This window comes from Mobula birostris, chromosome 17, assembly GCF_030028105.1.
Source record: "Mobula birostris isolate sMobBir1 chromosome 17, sMobBir1.hap1, whole genome shotgun sequence".
Lineage (NCBI taxonomy): Eukaryota > Metazoa > Chordata > Chondrichthyes > Myliobatiformes > Myliobatidae > Mobula > Mobula birostris.
This window is the reverse complement of record NC_092386.1, coordinates 15,951,053-15,968,780: the sequence shown is the minus strand read 5'-3', so window position 1 is coordinate 15,968,780 and position 17,728 is coordinate 15,951,053. Positions and strand designations below refer to the sequence as shown.

General features: G+C 42.6%; 1 pseudogene; it reads left to right on the top strand.

The window, feature by feature from the left end:
* LOC140211351 (leucyl-cystinyl aminopeptidase-like) overlaps window positions 1–17,728 on the top strand; it is an 87,138-nt pseudogene that overhangs the window by 42,684 nt on the left and 26,726 nt on the right.

Genomic DNA, 17,728 nt, shown 5'->3' with positions numbered 1-17,728 from the left:
TACAGCATACAGTTTTAGTGTAAGTGCTTGGCTGTTTAGTCAATACAGGTACACTGCAGTAATCCATATTGGTTTGCTGAGTATATAATATGGCGTTCGCACAACGTCCAAATCACATAACATACGATTTCACAGAACGTATCATGGACGTTAAGTGACACATACCTGTACTGTAATGTGACTTAATTTCACTATTAACAGTCCAATTTGAGGTAGTGAAGAGGTACCCCATCATTCTGGGGAACATGGTGACTTGCCCTACAAAACATGCCATTTAAAAACAATGAGATAGGAGTAGGTCTTGAGTACCCTGAATCTCGTCTATGGTTCTTTAAGCTGCCGGACTGCTAGTTAGTCTCCAAAATCTATTGCCCACCCCTCCCCCCAACATTGAGTTGTTCAGTAAGTGGGCATCCACGGGGAATTCTCAAGATTTTTAACAGTTTCTGTGAAGTAATGTTGCTGTCAGCAAACACCAAACAGAACAGATTGATTGCATGCTGCACCATCACAGTAGCTGCAGTTGAGGGTCAATCAAATCCTCAGGTGGTTACGTGACCCAACCCATGTAGTGTTGACGTTATTTACAGTAGTGTCTGAAATAAAAGGAACATCACCCCTGCTCTATGTTTGTTCCAGCACCACGTCAAACCACTAGCTTACAACGTGTTTCCCAGGAGCAGTGCAATCATAACATAACAAACGCAACACTAAATAATAAACATAACAACAAATAGTAAAGCACAACAGCCACGTGTCAGTTAAAATCAAGTTATAAGTGTCCAGTGCAAGTTAAAAGTGTCCAAAGCAGAGTCAGGTAGAGCAGTCTGACTGCCTGTGGGAGGAAGCTGTTTAGTAGCCTTGTGGTTTTAGTTTTGATGCTCCTGTAATGTTTGCCTGATGGCAGAAGAACAAAGTGCCTTTGCTGGAAATTTGAAATAAAAATAAAAGGTTGGAAATTCCCGCTGGAACAGGCAGCATCTGCTCAAAGAGAGGCAAAGTTGATGTTTCAAGTCACTGACTCTTCATCTGAACGGCTTCAGTGAAATGTCTTCAATGTTTTAAGAGCAGTTTCAAAGCTTCAGGAATAGATTTTTTTGAGAATATATCAGGCTCACAGGCCCACTCATCAATGTACAGGAAGGGGTTGGAATGGTCTCTATTTGAATGACTGCAAGGACTTCTCCCTGGTGGCTTCCCCTTCTGAACTGTCCAGTCGATCGCTGGCCTGACAACTGAAAGGGCCCAGCTCATTTGTATTCAGTCCCCATTTCAGACTGGGGGTGACTGCCCTCAGATGCCACGCGCAATCTTTCTCAGTCTGCCACGACATTGAAGTTGTGGAACCTGGTGTCCCTGCTTAAAATTAAATCCTCCCCATCTAATTTCCTCAATGTCTCTGTTATGTGCTGTTCAACTAATTGCCTACCTTCAGCAACCAGCCTTCATTACAGAGTACCATCGCCATCACACTTCAGCATGCTATTCACGGGTTTCTGTCACGCTCTTGTTGTCTTCTGCCTTCACATTTGCTGCGTGTGTGTTTCCATCAACTGTGGTCAGGTCTGGTGTGGCCGGTTGGTGTTGCTCTGAGGTTCTCTGTATTCACACAGTTACTGGGTACACTTGACCCCCGCTCTGTCTGTGGGGGAACAAGAAGGTGAGTCGTACGGTTTAACCCGAGTCCTGTCTTTCCTTGGCTGTCTTGCCAAGTCTGCACACAGACTCAAGTGTCACTTGTTTCAAGGTACAATCTGTGGTTCTGTCCGTCTGGGAGCAAACCCGGCCCTTTTAGGCATCACATTCACTGTGAGTTGGTCACCTTGCTACGTGAGGACTATCTCTTTCCCCTCTGATCTGTAAGGTGCTGTTGCTGTTTCGCTCATTCCTGGTAATACATCAACCCATGTCTTTTCTGTCTCATTTTGGCTAAAGGACTCTTGATTGTTCGGTTTATCCTTTCTACCATTCCTGAACTCAGAGGGTGGTCGGGTGCATGGAACTGATGTTAAAACACTAGCAGTCAGTACATTTCCTTCATCACTTTCCCTGTAAACTGTGCTCCCTAATCCAGAACCACCTGGACTGGGGTTCCCCACCTTGGGAGGATTTCCTGAACTAGAATCCGTGCAGCCATGCTGTCGGAGCAATTCCCTCGCTGGGAAAGGCGCTGTCCACCGGGTGAAGTGATCCATCAGTCCATCTCAATGTTTCCCAGGATCCCCTCGACCATGGCTGGTTTGCCAGCTGTAGCTTTCTGCCCTTACCAGGGTTGTGCTGGGCACAAATGATACAACAGTCGCAGACTTTCTCAACATCCCCGCCTATCACCAGACAGAATTCTGAATTCCCACATGCGACCTTAAATGATGGCAACTCTGTAAAAATGCTCTGTTTCTCCTTGGGGGCGAAGGCCCCCCCCCAATCAGGGTCAAGGGCTGGCTTGGATCATCAGGGTTTTTGACCTGATATTGCCTGACCTCAACAGGTGCCATCCTGACAGATATATCTGGGTAAAACACTCCCTGAAATATCTCCACACTACTTCCCACACTACACACAATATAAGTGATGGGTACCAATTAAACAGTATATACTTACAACACAGAGTATATAGCGGAGGTAGGCAACCTACAACACGCGGGCCAAATCCAGCCCGTGAAGGTATTTTGACTGGCCCGCGAGCAAATATTGGGATACTATGCTTATCCGGCCCGTGAGCAATTTTTCCTTATTCTGAGTGTTTCACACGACCACACTGATGGACATGCATGGCGTCTTGTTACACTGGCCTCAGGTTCCGTTTTATTCCAAACCAAACACTGGTATATACAAATGACAGAAAGGCAGACTACCTTATTAATATGTATTAGATACTCTCCGTGCACGCGCAGGTTTTCAGATGGGATCGTTCAAATTTGTGAACAGAAACAGCGTCACTGTGTCTTAACCAGAAGTCCATGCCAAATGTCCAGATATTTACATGTGCTACGATACTTGTTGAATGGCTCGCGTTTCAAAATAAAATCGAAGAAAAAAATTCCAATGGCAATGAATGCAAAAGGCAGGAAAGTAGACACTGAGTGCTGAAATTTCCAACACACTTGGACACTAGATTACTTCTTCATTGAGCAAGCTGGGAAACCAATTTGTCTCATTTGCCTAGAAAATGTTGCTGTGAAGAAGGTGGCAAATATCAGGCGATGAGAGTACAGACTTGAGAGACACTGCTCAACTTGCAGTGTTTTTGTGAGGAGTGACCTCATCTTTTCAAATTTTTGAAGAGTTTATTGAATTAATTCCTGTGAAGGACACGGTTACTAGAGCAGACATTTTTGAAGCTTTGCTGAAAATGATGTCAGAAATGAAACTTAATGTGTCGAAGCTAATTGGCATCACAACTGATGGGGCACCAGCAATGGTGGGACTGAAAAAAGGCATCATCGCATTGCTGCAAGGACAAATGGCAAACCTTGGAATCGCACAGAAACTGGTTAAAATTCATTGCATTATCCATCAAGAGGTATTATGTGCCAAGTCTTTGAAATTAAAGGTTGTTATGGACATTGTTGTGAAGGCAGTGAATCTGAACTTATCTCGTGGATTGAATCATCGCCAGTTTCAGCAGTTTTTGTTGGATATGGAGGCAGAATATGGGGAACTGGCTTATTTCTGCAATGTACACTGGCTCAGCCGAGGGTCGATGCTGGAAAGAGTATTTGCATTGCATGAAGAGGTGGGAATATTCCTTGAAAGCAAAAATGAGGATACTTCACATTTTCGTGATCCTGATTGGCTTGCAACCTTGGCATTTCTTGTGGACATTACATCTCATTTAAATAAATTGAATTTACAACTTCAAGGAAAAAAATCAGCTGATACATGAGATGTATGGTCATATTGTGGCCTTTGAAAGAAAGCTGAAATTGTGGGAGTACAAGATACAAAAAGGAAATTGTGCACATTTTCCCACTTTCAAAAAAGTCAAGCACAAGATCCAGGCATTTTTGTGAATATGGTCCAAGAATTGAGAAAAGAGTTTTCATCTTGTTTTGCTGAATTTTGCTTGCATGCAAATAAGTTCAAGTTGTTTGCTACTCCATTTGATGTGGAAGTGGACACTGCATCAGAAATTCCATCTGCTATTTTCTGGCCCCTTTTTCCAGTTAGTCCCAATCCCTCTGCAAGCTTTGAAAGCCTTCCTCACTGTCCACAACACCTCCAATCTTAGTGTCATCAGTAAACTTGCTGATCCAATTTACCACATAATTATCTAGATCACTGATATAGACAACAAACAACAACGGTCCCAGCACAGATCCCTGAGGCACACCACTAGTCACAGGCCTCCAGTCTGATAAGCTATCATCCACTACTGCTCTCTGTCTTCTTCCATACAGCCAATTTCGAATCCAGTTTACAACCTCTCCATGGATACCTAGTGTCTGAACCTTCTGAACTAACCTTCCATGTGGGACCTTTTCAAAGGCCTTACTAAAGTCCATGTAGACAACATCCACAGCCTTTCCTTCATCTACTTTCTTGGTAACCTCCTTGAAAAACTCTACAAGATTTGTTAAACACGATCTACCACGCACAAAGCCATGCTGACTATCCTTAATTAGCCCTTGGCTGTCCAAATACTTGTATATCCGATCTCTCAGAACACTTTCCAATAATTTACCTACAACTGATGTCAGGCTCACTGGCCTGTAATTACTTGGTTTACTTTTGGAGCCTTTTTTAAACAACAGAACAACATGAGCTACCTGCCAATCCTCCAGCACCATACCTGTGGCTAAGGACATTTTGAATATTTCTGCCGGGGCTCCTGCAATTTCTACACTAGTCTCTCCCAAGGTCCAAGGAAATATGTCAGGCTTGGGGGATTAATCTACCTTTATTCGCTGTAAGGCAGCAAGCACCTCCTCCTCTTTAATCTCTATATGTTCCATGACACTGCTGCTTGTTTCCCTTCCTTCCATATACGGTATGCCAGTTTCCTGAGTAAATACTGATGCAAAAAAATTGTTTAAGATCTCCCCCATCTCGGGAGGCTCCACACATAGACGACCACTTTGATCTTCTAGGGGACCAATTTTGTCCCTTACTATCCTCTTACTCTTAATATACTTGTAGAAACCCTTCGGGTTTACCTTCACATTATCTGCCAAAGCAGCCTCATGTCTTCTTTTTGCCTTCCTGATTTCCTTCTTTATTATTTTCTTACATTTTCTATACTCCTCAAGTACCTCATTTATTCCTTGTTGCCTATAGCTGCTATCACCTCTCTCTTTTTCTTAACCAGGTCGCCAATATCCTTGAAAACCAAGGTTCCCTATGCCTGTTAACTTCGCCTTTAATCCTGGTAGGAACATGTAAACTCTGCACTCTCAAAATTTCGCCTTTGAATGCCTTCCACATACTGAACACATCCTTGCCAGAAAACAACTTATTCCAATCTACTCTTTCTAGATCCTTTCTCATTTCCTCAAAATTGGCCCTTCTCCAATTTAGATCCTTAACTCGAGGACCAGACCTATCCTTATGCATAATTAACTTGAAACTAATGACATTATGGTCACCAGACACAAAATGTTTGCCTACACATACTTCTGTCACCTGACCTGTCTGGTTCCCTAATAGGAGATCAAGTATTGCATCCTCTCTTGTAGGTACCTCTATATATTGATTTAGAAAACTTTCCTGAACACATTTGACAAACTCCACACTATCTAACCCTTTCACAGTGTGGGAGTCCCAGTCAATATGTGGAAAGTTAAAATCCCCTACTATTACAACTTTCTGTTTCTTACATTGGTCTGCTATCTCTCTACAGATTTGCTCCTCCAATTCTCTCTGACTATTGGGCAGTCTATAGTACAACCCTATTAGTGTGGTCACACCTTTCCCGTTCCTCGGCTCCACCCATATGGCCTCTGTAGACAAGCCCTCCGGGCTGTCCTGTCTATGCACAACAGTGATATTCTCCCTGACTAGTAATGCCACTCCTCCCCCTTTCATCCCTCCCCCTCTATCACGTCTGAAACAACAGAACCCTGAACATTAAGCTGCCAGTCCTGCCCCTCCTGCAACCAAGTCTCACTAATAGCAATAATGTCGTAATCCCACATGCCAATCCATGCCCTAAACTCATCTGCCTTACCTACAATACTCCTTGCATTGAAATAGATGCACCTGAGAACATTTCTAGGATGTACAAACATTTGATTTCTGTCTATACATGCAGCCCTCGCATGACCTTTATCCTCCTCCACCTGCAAATCTAGTTTAAACCCCCCTGAGCAGAACTAGCAAACCTACCCACAAAGATGTTAGTCCTCCTCCAGTTCAGGTGCAAACTGTCCTGTCGGAACAGGTCCCACCTTCCCTGGAACAAAGCCCAATTGTCTAGAAACATGAACCCCTCCCTCCTGCACCATCTCCTTAGCCACGTATTTAGCTGCATTATCTTCCTATTTCTATCCTCACTAGCACATGGCACTGGTAGCAATCCTGAGATTTGCAACCCTGGAGGTCCTGTCCTTCAACTTTGCACCTAACTCCCTAAACTCTCTTTGCAGGACTTCCTCCTCCTTCCTATCCACGTAATTGGTCCCTACATGGACCACGACATCTGGCTGCTCACCTTCCCTCCTGAGAGTACCGAGAAATCAGTCTGAGATATTGCGGACCCTGGCACCAGGGAGGCAACAGACCATCCGGAATTCACGATCTCTCCCACAGAACCTCTTAACTGTCCCTCTAACTATCGAATCCCCTATCACTACTGCTCTCCTCTTTTCCCTCCTTCCTTTCTGAGCTGAGGGTCCAGTTTTGGTGCTAGAGACGTGACCACTATGACTTGTCCCTGACAGGTCGTCCCCAGCAACAGTATCCAAAACAGTATACTTATTATTGGTGAGTATGGCCACAGGGCTGCTCTGCTCATTCTGTCTGCTCCCCTTCCCTCTCCTGATAGTCACCCAGCATGATTTTATTTAATTGATATGCAGTTGCACAGACACAATAGCAGGCATCAGTTGGGGAGATTTTCTGTGGAAAAAAGTCTGCGTGGCCCAATGCTGCACATCATTTTATGTGCTAAAGATCAAAGGAAATCCAGGACAATTGAAACAAATCCATATTTACAATGGCTTTTTTGAGCTACACATGGAACTGTTTCAAATGTCTGGATCATCCCACCATCACAGCCATAATAAGTGTTAATTACTGTTGCACCCATGCAATGGGATGTTGATTGGATTCATGCATATGTGGAGGATCAGTGCCTGTTTCCTGGTCTGTCTGCTCTGCATTTCGAATTTAATCTTCAATGCATATTCAAATAGTTATGTGTGCTAATTTCAAAAATTGCTCTAACTTGGGCCTGGTTGGGGCCTCAGAGATATTAACACCCAGGAATTTGAAATTGCTCACTCTCTCCACTTCTGATCCTTCAATGAGGACTGGTCTGTGTTCCTTTGTCTTACCGTTTCTGTAGTCCACAACTAGGTGTTTGTCTTACAGACATTGAATGCGAGGTTGTTGCTGTGACACCACTCGAATAGCTGGTATCCCTCACTCCTGTATGCGCTCCTGTCACCACCTGAGATGCTGCCAAAAATGGTTGTATCATCAGCAAATTTATAGATGACATTTGAGTTGTGTCTAGCCACACAGTCTTTGGTGTAGAGAGAGTAGAGCAATGGGCTAAGCACACATCCCTGAGGTGTGCCTGTGTAGATTGCCAGTGAGTTGGAGATATTATTACACCAGGAGGAATTGACCTGATCTGATCCTGATTATAATCTTCCAATAAATTTACAAAATCAATTAACCAATAAATAACTGATCTTCATCTGTGTAACCTAGCTGTGATTTGGTCTGATCTCTTGATGAATTTTATTTATTTCACAGGTTGGAAATGTAGGTTTGAATGTGAATGAGATCATGGAAACCTGGACACGACAGACAGGATACCCAGTGGTCACTGTCAAATTGGATACCACTGCCAATAAAATCCACCTCAGTCAAGCACGTTTCCTCAGGACCTCTCATTCACTGAATTCATCATCCTCCTATTACAGGTACAGCTACACACTTACTGAAACTAATTTTGGTGATTTAAAATTCATCCCAGAGTTTGTCAAATGTTCCCAGAGTCAGTTCCCATTCCATCTGATCTCTAAGTTGGTCATACAGGGCCTTGGCATTGTATTTAGGTACCGGTGCAAGAAGATTATGTTGTTTAGAAGTGATGATATCTATCCATTGAATTATTCACTTAATACAGCACCAGCTCGAAGAGTATGGTTTGATTCTCACCCTGTCTGTAAAGAATTTGTTCATTCTCCTCACGACCACCTTATTCTATTCCTATTCTCACTGTCGCATGGCATAGGCAGCAATCCCAAGATTACTACCTTTGATATCCTGGTTCTCAGCTTCCTTCCCAACTAGGTTTTCTTTTTTCAGAATCTCCTCCCTTTTTTTTTGACTTATGTCATTGCTACCAATATGTACCAGGACTTCTGGCTGCTCCCTTCCCTTTTCAGAATATTGTGGACGCGTTCTGAAACATCTCGAAGCCTGGCACCTGAGAGGCAAATTGCCATCCATGTTTCTATTTTGCATCCACAGATAGAATCACCTATCTGTCCCCCTGACTATAGAGTGGATTTTATTTCATGGGGTGAAAAATTTAGGAAAACATGATGTGAGGAAAAAGAAAATAATATGCTGGTGTAAAATGGCCAAGTGTCATTGGAAATTTTGCTAGAGGTGTGACAAATAAATTATATGCAAGTGTTATCAATTTGGAAATTGAATTGACTTTATTACTTACATCCTACATATATGTGAGGAGTAAATATCTTTACATTACGTCTCCGTCTAAATGTGCAATGTGCAATTTATAGTATTGTATAATAAATGGTATGTACAATAAGATAGTTAATTAACATAGAAATACAGTTGCATCAGCATGAATTAAGCAGTCTGATGGCCTGGTGGAAGAAGCTGTCCTGGAGCCTGTTGGCCCTGGCTTTTGCGCTGTGGTAACATTTCCCAGGTGATAGCAGCAGGAACAGTTTGTGGTTGGGGTGACTTGGGTTCCCAATGATCCTTGGGGACCTTTTTACACACCTGTCTCTGTAACTATCCTGAATAGTGGGAAGTTCACATCTACAGATGCACTGAGCTGTCTGTACCACTCTCTGCAGAGTCCTGTGATTGAGAGAAGTACAGTTCTCATACCAGGCAGTGATGCAGCCAGTCAGGATGCTCTCAGTTGTGCCCCTGTGGAAAGTTATTATGATTTGGGGGCCCATACCAAACTTCTTCAACCGTCTGAGATGAAAGAGGCTTTTTCACCTTTTTCACCTCACAGCCGGTATGTACAGACCATGTGAGATCCTCGGTGACCTCACTTGGAGACATGATTTCCAAAATTAGTGCTCTTGATACTTCTGAGCCCAGAATTTTTTTTCCAAGATATTTGCACAATGGATAGTATTTGGAAAATATCCTTAGTGTTCCCATGTATTATTTTTTATCATTGCTAACTATTGTACACAGCCTCTGTTCTTTCACTGGGAAAGTGAAAGGTCATCACCCTCTATAATTTACCAGAAAGAAAGAGACAGTAATGGAAATTGAACTATCATTTTCCAATCTACTTCAACATTGTTCCCCCACTTTAGTGCCCTTGTAACACTGACAATGTAGCCCTGCCAATGTTGTGGAAATCAAACTAAAATGGGCTGGAGAGCAAATCCATTTGGTCCACAAGGGTGATCTTGGTCACCAGGGTGCCTGTCACTTTAATTCCCAATCCCACCTCCATTTAGTCCCAATTTTTTTTTTTGTTTTGGAATGCTACACTAGTGCAACAAAACTTGATGTAATCTTAAAGAACAACACCTCATCTTTCAACGGGGCAGAAATATTCTCCCCCACCCGCTCCCCCAATGATAATTGAACAGTTTTGGCCTTGTAGCAAAGTAAGCCTCACTCTTTGTTCTGGTTTTGTCACTGTCTTGCTGCTTTTTTTTTTTGACGCAGTGCATTTCGTTTTCAAGATTCAAAGTACATGCATGTCACCATATAGAATCCTGAGATTTGTTTCCTTGCGGACATAAACAATAAATCAAAGAAGCAAGATCAGTGAAAGTCCACACACAACAGGATGGACAAACAACAAACTGTGCAAATGCAAAAGAAAATAATAGCAATAATATTGTACAAGAGCAAGAAAGAAACCAACATAAAGACCACAACAGTACTACACAAGAAAAAAATGAATATGCAACCCACTGAAGCACTGATGAAATACAATTATTTCAACTGCTTCACAATCAGACGATTCCAGTAACCACACAGATCCAGAGCCTCTGCAGAATGCTAATGATGAAGCTGGGGTTGTAGACAAAATTATCCCAATATTGGAATACAGCACAGATGCAACAGAAGTGCTCCTGTGCAGGTCCTGCGAAGATCTTTAAGAAGCAGGGAGTTTTTTGATGGGAGTCGTTGATTGAAGAACTGAGCAGGCGCCACAGAAGCATTCCCATGCAGGACGCCAAAGAGCTTAAAAAACCCAGTATCTATAAAAGGAGGGTACTGTCTAGCGGACCGGTCATCATTGGATTAGTCTGAGGCAGAGTAGTAAGGCTTTGGTTCACAGGGCTTCGGTGAGAACAGGTAGAGGCAAGGTAATAGAGGTGTATAAGATGATGAGAGGCATTGATCGTGTGGATAGTCAGGCTTTTTCCCAGGGCTGAAATGGTTGCCCCAAGAGGACACAGGTTTAAGTTGCCAGGGAGTAGGTACAGGGGAGATGTCAGGGGTAAATTTTTTTAAGCAGAGAGTGGTGAGTGCCTGGAATGGGCTGCCGGCAATGGTTCTTGAGCAAGTACGGAGTGTATCTACAGAGCCAGTGTTCTGCTCTGGGTGTCAGATGTGGGCTCCCCAGCCTCCTCGATGGCCACATCTGCCCCAGGTGCATCGAGACGCAGCTCCTTAGACTGACCGTGTTCATGAACTGGAGCTGCTGCTGGATGGCCTTTGGCTCGTTAGAGAAAGTGAAACAGTGATAGACAGGAGTGACAAGGAGGGTAAAGAGGGAAGGGGATACGTCGGATAGTGGAGAGCATCCCTGTAGCTGTCCCCCTCAACAATAAGTACTCTACTTTGTGTACTGTTTTGGGGGGGGGGGGGTCAACCTGCCTCGGGGAAGCAACATCGGAATATCGGCCATGCTTCTGGCACTGAGTCTGGCCCTGTGACACAGAAGGGGTGGCAACTGAAGAGGATGGCAGCAGTAAGAGGGGACTTTTATAGTCAGGGGGACAGACAGGCACTTCTGTGGATGCAAAACAGAAACATGGATGGCAATTTGCCTCTCAGGTGCCAGGGTCCGAGATGTTTCTGGCTGCATCCACAATATTCTGAAAAGAGTGGGGTGAGCAGCCTGATACGTATTGGCAGCAACAACATAGGTTAAATAAAAAGGAAGAGGTCCACAGAGTTAGGAAGGAAGCTGAGAAGCAGGACCTTAAAGATAGTAATCTTGGGATTGCTGCCTATGTCGTGCAACAGTGAGGATGGGAACAGAATGAGGTGGCAGATAAATGGATGCCTGACGGATTGGAGTAAAGGACAGTGATTCAGATTTCTGGATAATTGGGACCTCTCCTGCAGCAGGTGGGATCTGTACAAAAGGGACAGGTTGTGGGCAGGTTTACTAGAGCAGTTGGGAGTGGTTTAAACTAACATGGCAGGGGGATGAGAACCAGTATGATAGAGTTGTGGATGAGCCAGCAGGTTTACAAATAGATAACGGATGTAACATGAATGTAAGGAAGAATAAACCAATGAATGGGTATAAATGCGGAACGAAGAGTTAAATTGTACCACAGGGACAAATTTCAAAAGTACAAAGAATGCAGGACTGAAGGTGTTGTATTTAAATGTACGTAGCATTCAGAATAAGGTGGACGAACTCATGACACAATTAGAGATTGGAAGATTGTTGCAACGAACGAGGTGAACCCAAGTGCAGGACACAGGCACAGAGATTTAGTTGGGATGCAGACGTGAACGGCAAACAGGAGGGAGAGCTCGGTGCTGAAGTAAAACTTTAGGAGACTTACCTTGACGCGGAGAGGCTGGCTTTCACAGGTAAACCTCGGAACTGGAGTAGAACTCAGAAAACTGATCTTGACACAAAGAGACTGAGTTTCACAGGTAATTCTCGGTACTGGAGCAAAAGTTAGAACACACAGTCCTAAGCGGCCAGGAAACGTTAATTACCACACAGGCAAAACCAACGATCTGGCAACTAGTGGTTGTAAAGCCGGGGTTCTTGTGCTGCAGGTCTTGATGGAAACCAGGTGTGCCATCATCAAAGAGAATTGGGAGCAAATAGGGAATTAACGGTTGGGTCCGTGACAAAGATATGACGTGTGGGCATCATTGAGTCATGGCTGAAAGAAGGTCATAGTTGGCAGCATAACATCAGAGGATATATTGAAATTGAAATTGCTTGACATTGACTGCTGGGCATTGCTTGTTCTAGCTGGTTACTTGTTTTTATTTATTGTTTATTTTATTTGTTGTTTTATAGCATTGAGTACGAGAGTTACAAACTCATTTTCGCTGTATTGGTGCATGACAAATTGTACTATGCAATGACAATAAAGATATTTCAATTGCAATTTCATTATGGGAATCATATATAGGCCTTCAAATAGTAGCCAAGATGTGGGGTTGAGATTGCAAAGGGAGCTGGAAAAGGCATGTAATAAGGCAATGTGATGGGGGACATCGATATGCAAGGGGATTGGGAAAATCAGGTTGGTGTTGGATTGCAAGAGAGGGAATTTGTTAGATGGCTTTTTAGAGCAGCTTGGGTGTGTGCCTTTAGGGGAAAAACTATCTTTGATTGTGTGTTGTGTAATAACTCAGGTCTTATGAGGGAACTTATGTAGAGGAAATTTTTGGAGACAGTGATCATAATATGATTGAATTCATACTGCAATTTGAGAGGGAGAAGCATAAATCACATGTATCAGTATAACAACGGAATAAAGGGAATTACAGTGGCATGAGAGAGAACTTGCCCAGGTGGATTGGAGGAGGATTATGGCGAGAATGACAGCAAAGCAGAGAGCAGAATTTATGGGAATAGTTCACAAGGCACAGGATAGATTGGTTCCACATTGGAAGAAGTTCTCAAATGGCAGAAGCACACAACCGTGGCTGACAAAGAAAGTTAAGGACTGCATAAAAGTGCATATGAGGCAGCAGAAGTGAGTGGGAAGCTGGATGATTAGGAGGCTTTTAAAATCTAACAGAGGCAACTAAAAAAGCATTAAGAAGGGAAACAATGAAATATGAGGACAAACTAATGATAATATAAAGCTGTATACCAAAAAATTTTTTCAGTTATATGAAGAGATAAGATGATGTGAGAGTTGACATTGGACCACTGGAAAATGACACTGGTGAGGTAGTAATGGAGGACAAAGAAATGGCAGGTGAATTTAATGGGCACTTGGTGTCTTTCTTTCTTACTTCTGGCAGTGTGCCAGAAGTCCATGAGTGTCAGGGAGCAAGAGTGAGTGCCATTGCTATTACAAAGGAGAAAGTGCTAGGCAAGTTCAAAGATCTTATGGTGGATATGTCACCTGGACCAGACAGATTTCATCTCACAGTCCTGAGAGAGGTTCTGAAGAGAATAATGGATGCATTGGTCATGATCTTTCAAGATTCCATCGATTCTGGCATCATCCAAAAGGACTGGAAGATTGCTAATGTCATTCCACTCTTTAGGAAGGGAAAATAAATTATAGGCCAGTAAGCCTGACCTCAGTGGTTGTGAAAGTGTTGGAGTCTATCACTAAGGATGAGGTTTTAGGATACTTGGAGACTAATGATAAAAAAGTCAAATTCAGCATGGTTTCAGTAAAAGGAAAACTTGCCTGACAAATCTTTCAGAGCTCTTCAAGGAAGTAACAAGCAGGGAGGACAAAGGAGAGGCACTGATATCATTTACTTGGATTTTCAGAAGGCATTTGATAAGGTGCCACACATGAGGCTGCTTAACAAGATAAAATCGTATGGCATTACAGAAAACATTCTGGCATAGATCGAGGAATGGCTGACAGGTAGGAAGCAGCGAATAGGAATAAAAGGGGCTTTTCTGGTTGGCTGCCAATAACTAATGGTGTTCCTCAGCGGTCAGTATTGGGACAGCTACATTTCATATTGTTTGTCAATGGTTTGGATAATCAAATTAATAGTTTTGTGGCAAAGTTTGCAGATGATATGAAGATAGGCGGAGGGGTAGGTAGTGCTGAGGAAGCAATGTGATTGCAGCAGGACTTAGACAAATTGAAAGAATGGGCCAAAAGATGGCAGATGGAATACAGTGTTAGGAAATGTATGATAATGCATTTTGATAAAAGGAACAGTAGTGTGGACTATTATCTAAATGGGAAGAAGGTTCAAACATCAGAGGTGCAAAAGGACTTAGGAGTCCTTGTACAAGACTCCCAGAAGGTTAATTTACAGGTTGAGTCTGTGGTAAAATAGGCAAATACAATATTGGCATTTACTTCAAGGAGAATAGAATATAAAAGCAAGGAGATAATGCTGAGTCTTTATAAGACACTAGTCAGGCTGCACTTGGAGTACGATCAACAGTTTTGGGCCCCATATCTCAGAAAGGATGTGTTGAATTGGAGACAGTCCAGAGGAGTTTCACAAAAACAACTCTAGGAATGAAGGGGTTAACATGTGAGGAACATTTGGCAGCTTTGTGCTTCTCCCACTGGAATTTAGAAGAATGCGGGGGAATCTCATTGATACCTACCGAATGTTGAAAGGACTAGACAGGGTGAAGATGGAGAGAATGTTTCCTATGCTGGGGGTAGCCAGAACTAGAGGGCACAGCCTCAAAGTTGAGAGGCGACCTTTTAGAACAGAGGTAAGGAGGTATTTTTTTAGCCAGAGAATAGTAAATCTGTGGAATGCTCTGCCAACAAAACGATACTTTGGACCAAAACATAAAAGTTTGCAAAAATTGTTAATACTCTCAAACTCGAAACATTTAGGAAAACTTGAGACATTTGAAGAACTGCACACAATAACATACTGTTAGCATTAATAACAGTGCAGTGCAATGGCTCCAAAACAGAGGCACTCATTAATAGACTCAAAGCTGAGTAATGAAATGAGAACACTGAAATGGCAGAAGAGATTAAAAAACATTGAAACCTTAAGAGCAGAAATAGCACACCTAATGGAGTATAAACTGGACAACCCAAGCAAGAGAGTTAAGAGAAAAGCTAAGTTAAGAGAAAGGCACGATACTTGGTAGTGTGGAGGAGCAGAGGGATCTGGGGGTACATGTCCACAGATCCCTGAAAGTCACCTCACAGGTAGATGGGGTAGTTAAGAAAGCTTATGGGGTGTTAGCTTTCATAAGTCGAGGGACAGAGTTTAAGAGTTGCGAGGTAATGATGCAGCTCTATAAAACACTTGGGAATACTGTGTCCAGTTCTGGTCGCCTCACTATCGGAAGGATGTGGAAGCATTGGAAAGGGTACAGAGGAGATTTCCCAGGATGCTGCCTGGTTTAGAGAGTATGGATTATGATCAGAGATTAAGGGAGCTAGGGTTTTACTCTTTGGAGAGAAGGAGGATGAGAGGAGACATGATAGAGGTGTACAAGATAATAAGAGGAATAGATAGATTGGACAGTCAGTGCCTCTTCCCCAGGGCACCACTGCTCAATACAAGAGGACATAGCTTTAAGATAAGGGGTGGGAAGTTCAAGGGGGATATTAGAGGAAGGTTTTTTACTCAGAGAGCGGTTGGTGCGTAGAATGCACTGCCTGAGTCAGTGGTGGAGGCAGATACACTAGTGAAATTTAAGAGACTACTAGACAGGTATATGGAGGAATTTAAGGTGGCGGGTTATATGGGAGGCACGGTTGGCACAAGATTGTGGGCCGAAGGGCCTGTACTGTGCTGTACTATTCTATGTTTCTATGTTCTATGAAATGCTGGGAAAATATAAGGTCCATTGAAGATACTATCAGCCTAACAAAAGCACTGTAGAGATCATCGATGCATTTAAACAAAAGTTTGGTGGATATGAAACCAGACTAAATAGATACATGAAAGGCACCAGATGAAGAAAACAGAATTATCTGTTCAGAAACAATGTAAAAGGTTGATATAGGACATTATACAAAAGTCAATGCACCAAAATGTCACCAACCCTCGCACGGAATTACCAACAAACACAAAGATAATGAACTTTTTGTCTAATATATGGTCAGACAGGGTGACACACAATCAAGAAGTAAGCTGGATTAGTGAAGAAAAGGAATGCACACACATGACTGAAAAAATTCAAATACCTGAAGTTACAATGGATATGCTGAAAGAGGTTAAAAAAACTACCAACAATTGGAAAAAGTACTGGAAGTGACAATGTTCATAATTATTGTTATAAAAAAATTACATGCCTTCATCTGTACCTATTAATGCATATCAACCCGGCGGAAAAGCAGAAACCTTTCATGTTGCTTTGTTGACTACCAAAAGGCATTTGACTCTGTCCCACATTCATGGTTAAGAGAAGTTCTTAACATCTATAATCTCCACCCAATACTTGTGAAATTCCTGCAAAATCTAATGAAGCATTGACGCACTATAATCACCCTATCTATTAACCACCAAAAAAGAACAATCAGAATAAACTGAGGCATTTTCCAGGGCAACTCTTTAAGTCCTCTACGATTCTGCCTAGCTTTAAACCCATTTTCTAATTTACTGAATTCAACGAAATTTGGGTATCAAATCAGAAACAATGAAATGGGCTATAACTTAACACACCTCTCATACATGGATAGTTTGGAATTATACACTCCTAAAGCAATTAATTCAAATAGTTGAACTATTTTCAAAAGATATGGAAAGGGTACAGAGGAGATTTACCAGGATGCTGCCTGGTTTAGAGAGTATGCATTATGATCAGAGATTAAGGGAGCTAGGGCTTTACTCTTTGCAGAGAAGGAGGATGAGAGGAGACATGATAGAGGTGTACAAGATAATAAGAGGAATAGATAGAGTGGATAGCCAGCGCCTCTTCCCCAGGGCACCACTGCTCAATACAAGAGGACATGGCTTTAAGGTAAGGGGTGGGAAGTTCAAGGGGGATATTAAAGGAAGGTTTTTTACTCAGAGAGTGGTTCGTGCGGGGAATGAACTGTCTGAGTCAGTGGTGGAGGCAGATACGCTAGTGAAGATTAAGAGACCACTAGACAGGTATATTGAGGAATTTAAGGTGGGGGCTTATATGGGAGGCAGGGTTTGAGGGTCGGCACATTATGGGCCGAAGGGCCTGTACTGTGCTGTACTATTCTATGTTCTATATAAACATGGACCTTGGACTGGATAAATGCAGAACATTAAACATAAAGAAAGAAGCAACAGAGCTAACAGCATACAAGACAGAGCAGCAGGATACAATACAACCGATGGATAATTATGACTCATTTTAGTATCTGGGATATCAACAACGAAAGAAAATGGATGATAGTGTGATAAAGGAAAAGTTTTTCACAGAAAAGAGGGTCATGCTCTTCCATTGGTTAACTTTTACCTCAATAGTTGGAGGTTATGCTGAGTTTCCTGCAAACTTCTAAGGAAG